Consider the following 13,574-nt stretch of genomic DNA (forward strand, 5'->3'; position numbering starts at 1 on the left):
TAGACACCCATTACATAGCACCCATCATTTGGGTCCACAACTTTGATTAAAGAAACTACTCACACATTATGGTCTCAAAAGTAGTAAGCAATAAATGAGACATAAAGCTTACAAAGTGTAATAAAGATGATGGAAAATGGAATCTTGGTGTCTTCACTAAGCTCCAAAAGGGGAGTATTCAATGCTCACCCACCAATGGAACTTTTCACGTGGTTACAATAAAATCTGCTGCAAAAAAAATAAATCTAAAATGTTCTTTAAATAGGCTCCAAAAACGCACAGCAGCACTTGACAAAATTACCCCCAATAGCAAGATCGACGGACCGTCGATCGTTCGACGATTCGTCGATTTGTCCGTCCTTTGTACCTTCAGCCATGTGTTCCATTCGACGGTGCCGTCGACCAGTTCGACGCTCCGTCGAGTATTCCGTCTTTCTCTCCTCTTGTTGAGAGATCTTGCTTGACGACACAAACGGCGAATCGTCGATCAGTTCGACGCTTCGTCGATGCCTACGTCCTTTATCGTCTTCAAATTTGTCATCACTGGAAAATCGAGCTTATCGACGCTTCAAAGGACGGTTCGTGGGCTGATCGACGGAACGTCGATTCTTCATTTCTGGCCAATTTTTCTTTTGTTCTTTGCTTTTTGCTTTTGGGCCATTGTTTTCCTAAAATACAACAAAACATATTAACGAGAACCAGACTTACTTGAAAGCAACCAAAATTCATAGTAAAAAGGCGTCGAATGTGCCACAAATCCGCGGCACATCAATACCCCCAACTTAGGATCTTTGCTTGTCCTCAAGCAAGTCAGACAAAACAACCACAAAATAAAATTACAACTATGCTAAAAATAAAGTAAAAGTGACTACAATGGTGCTTGATCATCGCTACCGGCATGTGCATTTTTCAAATCAACTCCCTCTTTCCTCATTCCCAAACAGGGTTCTTTCAAAATAAACTTATTAGAATTGACCATGACGCTTCAATCGATGACATCACATTATTAGAAGAATTTATGCATGCGAGTATTCACCATTATGTCCTCACTTAGATTAGAGAACGTCCCACGCACAATTTTACAATAAGAATCGGGACAAGGATGGATGAGAATAGAAAGCACTTGCGCTCACAAAGAAGTTCATGATTTACAAGTACAGATACCATATGCTTGCCTTTAATTTCAATGCCTAACACTTTCGGATGGTTCAATTGTGATCACTATAAGACTTGTTCTTGGGTTGTAATGTAGGCTCGGGGACGGGTAGGATACTCATTTGGGAATTAGTGACTCATCCTCCTCGACATTACAGATTTTGACCTTTCTTCTCATGCCCAATCTATTCATTCTTCAACTCATGACTAAGATGTGATTTTACTCTTATTAGAATTTACAATTTTTTTATGAGACAATATTATTATTATTATAAAACTATATATATACATATATATACATACATACATATATATATATATATATATATATATATATATATATATATATATATATATATATATATATATATATATATATATATATATATATATATACATGAATTTTTTTTTTATAAACTTTTCTCAAATTTTATCCGCAATCACATCCAGTTCTCGACTATGCAACTCACACACCCCCAACTTTAGGCTCTTGGCCTTTACTTCACACATATACCCACCCCAACTTAGGCGATTTGTCTCTTTTCTCTAGTAGTGTCAAGGAGGGAATGGGTGCAAAGATGGAATGAATTCATGAAGTGGGAAAAGGTTTGTTACAGCTAATCAAGAGAAAAAGTCAAAGGCTCAACGTGGGAACTAGTGATATTCATATAGAACAGGTTTTGGGCTTTTAAAGGCTGACGTGACTATTTAGAAGGAAAGCCTATAATCACTTCACAACCGACTATCCTAAGCAATAAAGCACGACCTACTAGGCAAGTTCTGGATCCACATATGCTAACAATGAACACAGGAAGTTCTCACACTCACAGTGGCATAAGGATTTGAACACTCAATTCATCCATACTCTAATATCTATGATGTCACAAAAAGAACCATACATGTCAATTCATTACAACCTGAGATGCTCAATAAACTTTCAGAGGGGTCAATTTCAAATCAATCCATTTTCAAGTTCACAAATATCCTTTTTCATTCAAAATTCATGCTAAAAGTTCAAAATGCAACAACCATGAAAGTCACAATTACTTTAAATAAAATTTAACAAATATATACTACAAGGTACATCAGGTTACCCCACCCCCAGCAAAAAAGGGATGCATTGTCCCCAATGCATCAAAAATCATACCATCACCCCATGGTAGAGGGGCCGACCTGAAATGCTCTAATCTTGTTGTTGCTGCTGAGGTGTCTCCTCCGCAGCAGTGCGACTGGGAGCCCTCTCTACTACTGGCTCAGTGGACTGAAGAGGTGGAGCTGACTGGCTCTGTGGCTGCAGGTCCTGAGGAGCTATCGTAATCGGCCTGACTGGTGCCGGGATAGCACTAGTGCTGGAAGATGCACCGGTGAACCTCGTGTCCAGGCGCGTCCGCCGAATACCCGCCTGAATCTCAAGGTATTCATCCTCATTTTCCTCCTCCTCATCCTCATCATTAGCTAATGTGACAGACCTCTTTCTTTTGCGACTCTCCTTAGGCTCATCCTCAGTCACCAAGTCAACTACTTGGATCAAATCGGAAATGCTGGCGACTGGTGCAGGTGGTGTCGAGTCATCCCCAATAACTTTCTCTCTTGTCCGGAGAGCCGCAATCTCAGCTCGGAGCTGGTCAAGGTCGGTCTTCAAATCTCCCGAAGTACCAGACTCACTCTTCTTCTCAATAGTGAGTATCCGCATCTCTAAACTGTCAAGTCGTGCATTGACCCTAGCATGATGCCTCTCCATAGCCTCCTGAAGAGGCTCCAACTCCGGTGCAATCTCTTTACGGACAAACCTACCCAACTGCTGTAATATCCGGGTCACCTGCTGATTAGCACGTTCTGCCTTGATTGCAAACTCTCTGAAGTTGGCTCTGTTGCGGACAAAGAGATCCTCGGAAGCTGATGCAGCGGCTGACGGAGGAATAGGAGATGCAGATGGAACAGCAGGCCGAGGTGGTGCCTCAGAAGAAGGGGTAGCATCAGCTACAGATAGTGTGGAGGCCTCTGTTGTGGACAGTCCTTCCGTGCCTATATCAACTGTGCCCTGAGGGACTGAATCAATGACATGCTCAGCTTGCTCACCCATGAGATCTAGCAATGAAGTACTGGTGGCCTGAGATGTACGGAGGGTCTCATCCCTACTTCGGGTGATATCACACACCTTTGTTGCGGGAAGAGTAGCTGCAAATGTATCAATGTGCCTCACCTGGGCCAACCTACATAACTGCGTGATAAGGCACGGGAATATAAAGGCTGTCGCCTCCTGTGGTACGCGTGCCCGAATGGCTCTACTGATTAGATCACCCAAGTTCATTGGGTACCTGGATAGCATAGCAGCCACAACTACTGCTCTGTCCGATGTGACTATGTTATCTGCTCTCGTGGGCAGAACCCGATATATGACGAAATTCCACCAAAATTAAGCTTCCAAGCTGATATCTGCCTTATGGATTTTGGTAGCCAAGTTTTTCACCCATGGGGCCTGGTTCGCCGGCCCTCTAGCCATCACCGTCGCAAACCATTCCCGTATAGATTGCTCAGCCCTTCTTTCAAATTTATCATCATATTCCACTGTGGTCGGTGCCACGAAGTCATCACCAAAATAAAACCTGTTGATTGTGCGGGCTGAGATGTCAACATGGACACCTCGAACATACACTGTGTCTAATGGAAGGGAGGCTTTCAAAGATTTCTTGTTCTTGTGCCGCTGCTCGAGCATTACTCTGTAGGTAGCATAGAATTCCCAAACCATGGTCGGGCAATAATCCCTTGGAGGCTGTATGAATGCCTCAAGATGATAGTGCTGGATGAGATCAGTAATCCGAGGGTAGCTCTCTAAGCCGCTCATACTGATTTGTTCTTCTTCCTAAATATTTCTCCTCGGATTACCCCCGCTGACTGTAGTGGCCCTTTTTACATAGTACTTTCGGCACCCTTCATAGGGGAAGCAGATTGCAGCTATCTCCATCTTTTGCAGCCGCAGCCGCTCTTGCTCCTCATCTGAATTTCGCTCAGGAGCGGCTGGTTGTTCTGTTGCTGCATCGCTAGAATCAGCGGATGTGGAGAATGACGTCCCCTCTGTAGACTGAGAGGAGAGTAAAGTGGGTGATTCTGCTTGGGGCGTGGTGGTCTGTGCCCTCAATCTAGTCGTTGGGACTACCGCTTGACGTTCAGAGTCAGAGGGTTCATCCCTAAGAGTAAGGGTTGTTTGACCCCGACCTCGGCCTTTTCTGGGACCACCACCCCGCTTAACTGGATTCTTTGGAGGCATACCTGAGAAAAGAACACACTTCATTGTTAAGACAACCATAGAAACATAACAGAATCAGACAAAAGTACAAGACATGCGATAATGTTAAAGCTGCCAGTGGTCCGTCGATGTGCTACAAGAGTCGTCGAACAGATCGACGGAGCGTCGAAGTTCCCGTCGAATTGATCGACGAGCCGTCGATCTCTTGTTAACCACTGGAAATTTCGACTAAAAGACGGTGAGAAAGACTCCCCGTCGATCGATTCGACGGGCCGTCGATCTCATCGTCGATCTCTTGTTAGCCACTGGAAATTTCAACTGAAAGACGGTGGGAAAGACGCCCCGTCGATCGATTCGACGGGTCGTCGAATCCACCGTTGATGTTGTTTAGGTTAAGAACTTTTGATAAGTCTCATTCGACGTTGAGTAGGACGGTCCGTCGATTGAATCGACGGGCCGTCGAACTGAGCGTCGAATTTTTTCGCATGCTAAAACTACAGATCCTATACACTTCTTTGGCCGATGTGCCAATCGTCACATATTTTGGGGTTACTAAGACTTCACCCCATGTTGGCTTGGGTTAGGCTAGGGAAAACACTTGGCGGGCAACACAACTCGAAGGTCATAATGCCTTCCAAGCCATCGTGACACACAATGCCATACTTTGGCATTTCATCGAACAGTTGGTGGGCAAAACAACAACCACCTCATGAATGAGGTGTGTTTGTCGTAATGCCCTCCGACTCGGCTAAAGATCAATGACCCAATCAACCATAAACAAACCAACAAACCACCCCCAACAAAAATTATAAGCATCCTAGGCGAAATAATAAAATAATGCAAAAACAATCAAAACAAGCAAAAATAATCAAAGAAAGCCATGGAATGCAAAAACAATCAACACAAGGGAGCACACAATCCACTAATTCACATACCTTAAAATAGAAAGAATATGATTTTAGCCCTTAAGGAAGGAAAAACACCCGAAGAATCACACAAACAGAGGGACAGAGTAGTAGGTCAGGGGGGGGGGGAGTGGCGGGTGTGGGGTGGTGAAGGGAGGGGGAAGTGGGTGGGGTTGGGGTAACGGTTATGGCAAGGGGGAGAGGTGGAGAGAGAGAGAGAGAGAGAGAGACGTTATGGAAATGAGGCATAATGCAAATAATCGTGGGTTTATAACCCACATTGTTGAACCGTCGGGTAAAAAGGACGGAGCGTCGATTAATTCGACGCTCCGTCGAGTGAACACCCCTTTTTTTTTATATGAAAAAGAGAGAAGAACGCCACGGAGCATCAAATCTGTCGTCGAATTGCCATTATTTCCAGTGACCAATCTTTCATTCGATCCACTCGATGGGGAATTCGACGGTTCGTCGATCTGATCGACGTTCCGTCGAATGTGTCGTGTAATTGTTTTCCTGGCAATTTCTGGGTTCAACACTTAGGTTCCTCAACACATCAACAAACATTAAAACAGCACAACAACAAAAAGCAACGAAATGAATAAAAAAAAATATTACGAAAATGCACATGGGTTGCCTCCCAAGAAGCGCACAATTTAACGTCGCGGCACGACGTAATACCACTTTTGATGCTAAGATCCGGTGCCATGTTTCAACCGGTGAGCATCAACAATCTTGTCTCCATCAACCATCCAATGGTAGTTCTTTACCCGATGGCCATTTACCCTGAAAGTACGCGTCCCATCGTCGGACTATAACTCCATTGACCCATTGGGTGACACACTCACCAAAGTAAAAGGGCCGGACCACTTGGATTTCAACTTGCCCGGAAAGAGCTTCAACCTTGAATTGAACAGTAACACCGAATCACCCGGTTGAAAATCTCGCTTCAGAAGTTTGACATCATGATAGTGTTTCATCCTTTCTTTGTACAAACTCGCACTCTCATAGGCATGATACCGAAACTCATCCATTTCATTCATTTGAAACAACCACAGCTTGGTTGCTTCGTCCCAATTCATATTCAATTTTTTTAATGCCTACAAAGCCTTGTGTTCAAGTTCAACAGGTAGCTGACAAGCTTTACCGAACAACAACCGATAAGGAGAAGTACCAATGGGTGTCTTGAACGCTGTTCTATAAGCCCAAAGAGCATCATCAAGCTTAGATGACCAATCAGTTCTGTTTGCATTAACCGTCTTGGCTAAAATGCTCTTTATCTCCCGATTGGAGACTTCGACTTGCCCACTAGTTTGGGGGTGGTAAGGAGTTGCCACCCTGTGCTGCACTCCATATTTCTCCAAGAGATTAACGTATTGCTTGTTGCAAAAGTGAGTGCCACCATCACTAATGATTGCCCTTGGAGTGTCAGACCTTGTGAATATGTTTCTTTTGAGAAATTTGGTGACACTCTTGCCATCATTGTTGGGCAATGCTACAGCTTCAACCCACTTGGACACATAGTTAACCGCAACAAGGATGTATCGCATACCACGAGAACTCACAAATGGGCCCACAAAGTCGATGCCCCACACATCAAATAGCTCAACCTCCATGACAAAATTCATTGACATTTCGTGCTTCCTCCTAATTGACCCTTGGCGTTGACATTGGTCACAAGATTTCACCATCAAATTTGCATCATGATAAATGGTGGGCCAATAATAGCCACATTCAAGCACTTTAGCTGCTGTGCGGTTCCCACTGTGATGACCCCCCACGGGAGAGTCATGTCAAACTTTCAAGATTTCCATGGCCTTGGATTCGGCCACACATCGCCGAATGATGTTGTCGGCACAAGTGCGGAATAAATAGGGCTCATCCCAATAGTATTGACGACTATCTCTAAAAAATTTCTTCTTTTGATAAGCCTTGATGTCGTCGGGGATAAGGCCCGTCACCAAGAAGTTGGCGATATCTGCATATCAAGGGGCAACCTCACAAGATACAGCCAAGAGCCTCTCATCGGGGAAAACATCATTTAACTCAAGATTTCCACTTGGTCTCCCAGCTTCCTCAAGTCTAGATAGATGATCCGCAACTTGGTTTTCACAACCTTTTTGATCTTTGACCTCAAAGCCAAAATCTTGCAACAACAATACCCAACGAATCAACCGTGGCTTTGCATCTTTCTTTGTCATCAAATATTTCAAAGCCGCATGATCCGTATGAACAACCACATTGGATCCAAGTAGATAGGCCCGGAACTTCTCAAACGCGTAGACAATGGCTAGAAGCTCTTGCTCGGTGACGGTATAATTCATTTGAGCTCCATTGAGGGTATTGCTAGCATAATAAATTGGGTGCATGATTTTGTTGTGCCTTTGCCCAAGCACCGCACCAATAGCAAATCCGCTTGCATCACATATGAGCTCAAATGGCATTGACCAATCCGGAGATACAATAATTGGAGTAGAGGTGAGCATTTCCTTCAAATCATTAAATGCCTTAAGGCACTTCTCATCAAATGCAAACTTAGCTTCTTTTTCAAGAAGCTTACATATCGGGTTGGCGATCTTGGAAAAATCTTTGATGAACCGCCGATAGAAACCGGCATGTCCCAAGAAGCTACGAACCCCTTTGACAGAGATTGGTGGGGGGAGCTTGGCTATAACATCAACTTTTGCTCGGTCCACCTCAATACCCTTCTCGGAAATCCTATGGCCAAGGACAATCCCTTCTTTCACCATGAAATGACATTTCTCCCAATTAAGTACAAGGTTGGTTTCTTCACACCGCTTCAATACCTTACCGAGATTGGCAAGACATTCGTCAAAAGAGTCACCAACAACAGAAAAATCATCCATGAAGACTTCCAAGAAATCTTCCACCATATCCGAGAAAATAGACATCATACATCATTGGAAAGTAGCCTGGGCATTGCACAAGCCAAAAGGCATGCGGCTGAAAGCAAAAGTGCCATAAGGACAAGTGAAAGTAGTTTTCTCCTGGTCCTCTAATGCAATGTTAATTTGGTTGTACCCCGAGTACCCATCCAAAAAGCAATAATAAGCTCTTCCTGCTAGCCGATCAAGCATTTGATCAATAAAAGGCATAGGGAAGTGGTCTTTACAAGTCGCGGTGTTTAGCTTTCGATAGTCCATACACACTCTCCATCTGGTGACTGTCCTTGTAGGAATCAACTCATTCTTGGAGTTAGGGACAACAGTGATGCCCCCCTTCTTTGGCACACATTGCACCGGACTAACCCATGGACTATTTGCAATTGGGTATACAACACCCGTATCTAACCATTTGATTATCTCTTTCTTGACCACTTCTTGCATAGGAGGGTTTAGCCTCCTTTGATGCTCTACACTTGATGAACTATCCTCCTCAAGTTCGATTCTATGTTCACAAATACCGGAAGGAATTCCCCTAATATCTGCAATAGTCCACCCAATAGATCTTCGAAAAGCCCACAACACTTCAATCACCTTTTGAGTTTTTTCCTCATTTAACAAAGATGAGAGAATAACCGGTAAAGTATTATCTGGGCCAAGAAAAGCATACTTCAAATGAGAGGGAAGTAGCTTGAGCTCAAGTTTTGGCGGCTCAATAATCGAAGGCTTAGCTGGAGGAGTGGTTCTTTTATCAAGATCAAGAGATAATTTCTTCGGTTCATAAGAGTACGAACCCCGACCAATGAGAGAATTAACTGTTTCAATATACCCCTTCATGCCATCCGCCTCGAAGTTCACCAAAATAGCCGAAAGTGTTTCGTCAAAGTGCTCCTCCTCTAACTTATGATCCACTGCTTCGTCTACCACATAGAAAGAATCAATGACTAAAATTCTCTCATAAGCACTAGGAAATTTTAACCCTTTGCTAGCTTGGAAAGTTACCTCTTCATCATTGACCCGGAATTTATTTCATTCTTTTCTGAGTCCATTAGAGCTTTACCGGTGGCAAGAAATGGCCTTCCCAAGATAATTGGGACTTCTTTGTCAGCCGCACAATCAAGGATGACAAAATCTGCCGGTAATAAGAATTCACCCATTTTAACAAGGATGTCATCAACAACCCCTTCCGGTCTTTTGATGGTTCTATCGGCCATTTGGAGACGCATGCTCGTTGGTCTAGGTGTTCTCAAACAGGCTTGCTTATATATGGCTAGTGGCATCAAATTAATACTAGCCCCATTGTCACATAAAGCACGAGCAAAATCATGATGACCGATGGTGCAAGGGATAGTGAAGGCCCCAGGATCTCCCTTCTTCTCAACATTTGATGACGAAATAATAGCGCTCACATGGTAGGTGACTCCTACCGTATCACGCTTGATTGGTCGTTTCTTCGTCAACAAATCTTTCAAGTATTTAGCAAATCCCGACATTTCTTGGAATGCATCAAGAAATGGGATATTCATTGACAACCCTTTCAATTGGTCGTAGAAGCGTTGACACTTGGCATCCTCCGTTCTTTTCATCAATCTTTGTGGGAACGGGGGAGGAGATTTATATGTTTGGGTCAAGGGTTTAATTTCCCCCGTGACCTTGCTTTTTTGGGTGCTACCATCGGTAGCTTTTTCAACATTTGCCTCCTCGTCACCCTTTAGACCATTAGGGTGTGCTTCCTTCTCTTTCTCAACAATAGTAGGCACTTCAATTGGTGCCTCTATTTCTTCTTCAACTTCTTCTTCAATAACCTCATCAACAATCGGCTTGACAATGATAGGTTCAACCACTCTCTGACTTACTGCATTAAGGATCTTTCCACTTCTAGTAGAAATAGCTTTGCATGAGGCAATGTGATCACCTCCACTACCCCTTGGGTTCGGAATTGTGTCGCTAGGAAGGCCCCCTCTTTGTGGTGGATGTTGCTCACGAGAAAGATCTCACATTTGTGACTCAAGTTTATGAATCGAAGCGGTGTGAGAGCCTACCACTTCGGTCAAATTTTCCATCTTCTTGTCACTCTTATGCTGGTTGTCCAATATCTTTTCAAGCATAGATTCCATTCGAGAGGTCCCTTGATCATTGGAAGGACCTTCTCGCCAATTTTGAGAGTTAGAAGTACGACCCTTTGGTGGAACATAGGCATTGGAGTTCTGATTACCATAATTGTTGTTGTTGTAATCCCTACTGTCCGAACCACCATATTCATTTCGGCCATATTGATTGCTTTGTTGTTGGGGTCTCCATTGCTTTTGATAACCCCCCTCAGAGTGATCGATATAATTAGCATCCTCACGTTGTGGCTGCCCCTCTAGATAAGCTTCTTCTGAGACTTGGTACATTCCGAGAGCATGAGATGGCATTTCTTCGACAACATTCACACTTTTAGCTTCTTTCTCCGTAAGCCTCTTTGACAATAAATACACGGTGGTTTGCAATTGAGAAGCATGATCTCGCTCATGATTTTCTTTAGCCACCGCGGTAGCAGAGGGACTGCCATATGACAGGATTTCACTATCGCTTGAGTGCCAAGCTTGATTGTGGGTGGTGAGCTTATCGAGCAACCTGGTGATGCTGACAAATGATTTGTCCATGAAGCATCCCCCAGCTGCAGTGTTGACAGCAATTTGATTCATTGTATCTAACCCCTTGTAGAACTTTTCGGTGAGAATAGCATCCGGAAACCCATGAGTTGGAGATTGAGCTAGATAGTACTTGAAACGCTCTCATGCCGAATATAATTGTTCCCCCGGAAGTTGTTTGAACTCAAAGATCTTATCCCGAAGCTCAGCCTTTTTGCTTGGTGGGAACCACTTCTTCAAAAATGTATTGGCTAACTCGCTCCAGGTATGAATAGAATTGCTGGGGAGCTTTTCATACCATTCCCTTGCTTGGCCAGCCAAGGAATATTTAAAGACCCGTAACAGAAGTGCATCAGCAGAAACAACACCTTGGGATTGTTGAGCACACACATACAAGAAGTTCTTCAAATGCCGGAGTGGACAATCCTCCGAAGAATTTCGGAAATAACCTTCAAGTTTCAGCAGCTGATAGATAGAACTATCAATTTTGAAAGTAGCATTTCCAGTTCTGGGAGGAATCACAGCAGAAGCATAATCAGCTTCATTGATGAATTCCGCAAATATATTCTCTTTCCCATCCTCTTCTGGTGCAGGTGGGTTCACTTGGAGTCCACCTTGTTTTCCCTGATTCCAATTCTGTCTTCCTACCATGCTCACCTGGTTCACCACAACAGCAAATAAGGTGTGATGGAATAGAAAAAGTTTTAAAGAAGAGTACACAACAATCAGTAATTTCTAAACCGTATTCCCCGGCAACGACGCCAAAATTTGATACGCTCAAATTACACCTATTAATGGCGTAAAGCGGACGTTTTCAAATATAGTAACCCAAACAAGGTTGGGGTCGAATCGCACAGGGAATATGGAGAGAAAAGGGTACTAATTGTATGTGATACTAGTCTTAAAAGGTTTTAATCCTATTCCGAATATTTTGAAAAGAGATTTGATTTGTATTTGCTATTTTGAAATGTTTGGAATTTGTTTAGATTTGAAGAACTAAAGTTGTGTCCCCGCGATGATTAGATGTTATGCTATGGGTGTCAATATGATATATTTCTAATGGGTCGAGGTTATGTATGCACTTAATCTCTAATACACTTTCTAATATTTTCCAATAGTTAGAAAGTATTTCTTTTCATGATTTTCCCAAATGCAGAAAGGTTATAAATAAGGTTGATTAAATATGCCAAGTAGAACTCATCTTATCCCTAAGCGAGTTCATTAAACAAGGGTTAGCGCCCCGAGTCCTTGTTATATTATTTCAAATCACACCCTAGTTCATCTTTCCAAATAAACTAGGGTTTGTGCATGAACAAGTGTTTGCAACCACTTAAAGAACAATGAATACGAGAAATAATAAAACACAACACAACCCATTATAGATATATGCAATGTTACACACCCATTACATAGCACCCATCATTTGGGTCCACAACTTTGATTAAAGAAACTACTCACACATTATGGTCTCAAAAGTAGTAAGCAATAAATGAGACATAAAGCTTACAAAGTGTAATAAAGATGATGGAAAATGGAATCTTGGTGTCTTCACTAAGCTCCAAAAGGGGAGTATTCAATGCTCACCCACCAATGGAACTTTTCACGTGGTTACAATAAAATCTGCTGCAAAAAAAATAATCTAAAATGTTCTTTAAATAGGCTCCAAAAACGCACAACAACACTTGACAAAATTACCCCCAATAGCAAGATCGACGGACCGTCGATTTCTCCGTCCTTTGTACCTTCAGCCATGTGTTCCATTCGACGGTGCCGTCGACCAGTTCGATGCTCCGTCGAGTATTCCGTCTTTCTCTTTGAGAGATCTTGCTTGACGACACAAACGACAAATCGTCGATCAGTTCGACGCTTCGTCAATGCCTACGTCCTTTATCGTCTTCAACTTTGTCATCACTGGAAAATCGAGCTTATCGACGCTTCAAAGGACGGTTCGTAGGCTGATCGACGGAACATCGATTCTTCATTTCTGGCCAATTTTTCTTTTGTTCTTTGCTTTTTTGATTTTGGGCCATTGTTTTCCTAAAACACAACAAAACATATTAACGAGAACCAGACTTACTTGAAAACAACCAAAATTCATATTAAAAAGGCGTCGAATGTGCCACAAATCCGCGGCACATCACATACGCTTCGTAGCATTTACATCGGCAATATCTCTACTCATTATCAACATGTCATCAACATATAAACAAACAATGACTTCATGATTTGGAGTATTTTTAATGTAAACACATTTGTCACACTCATTAATCTTAAATCCATTTGCCAACATTGTTTGGTCAAATTTCGCATGCTATTGTTTCGGTGCTTGTTTAAGTCCATAAAGTTACTTAACAAGTTTGTACACTTTCCTTTCTTTACCAGGAACCACAAAACCCTCAGGTTGTTCTATGTAAATTTATTCCTCCAATTCTCCATTTAAGAAAGCTGTCTTGACATCCATTTGATGGATTTCAAGACCATATTCGGCTGCCAGTGCCACTAACACCCGAATAGATGTTATCCTTGTTACCGGCGAATATGTGTCAAAGTAATCAAGGCCTTCTTTTTGTCCATAACCTTTGACCACAAGTCTTGCCTTATATTTGTCAATAGGGCCATCAGTTTTCATTTTCCTTTTAAAAATCCATTTTGATCCTAAAGGTTTATTTCCAGGAGGAAGATCAACCAACTCCCATGTATGGTTGTTCAAAATTGATTCAATCTCAGTATT

At 42.7% G+C, this 13,574-nt stretch overlaps 1 non-coding gene across 1 annotated transcript; it reads left to right on the forward strand.

Annotated features, from left to right (window-relative positions):
• Nucleotides 1–10,943: 10,943 nt before the first annotated feature.
• On the forward strand, nt 10,944–11,049 carry LOC132638989 (small nucleolar RNA R71). Its single transcript, XR_009582039.1, has one exon. It is a non-coding gene; the product is annotated as a small nucleolar RNA R71 (small nucleolar RNA).
• The last annotated feature ends 2,525 nt before the right edge of the window (nt 11,050–13,574 follow it).

Source organism: Lycium barbarum, chromosome 4, assembly GCF_019175385.1.
Source record: "Lycium barbarum isolate Lr01 chromosome 4, ASM1917538v2, whole genome shotgun sequence".
NCBI lineage: Eukaryota > Viridiplantae > Streptophyta > Magnoliopsida > Solanales > Solanaceae > Lycium > Lycium barbarum.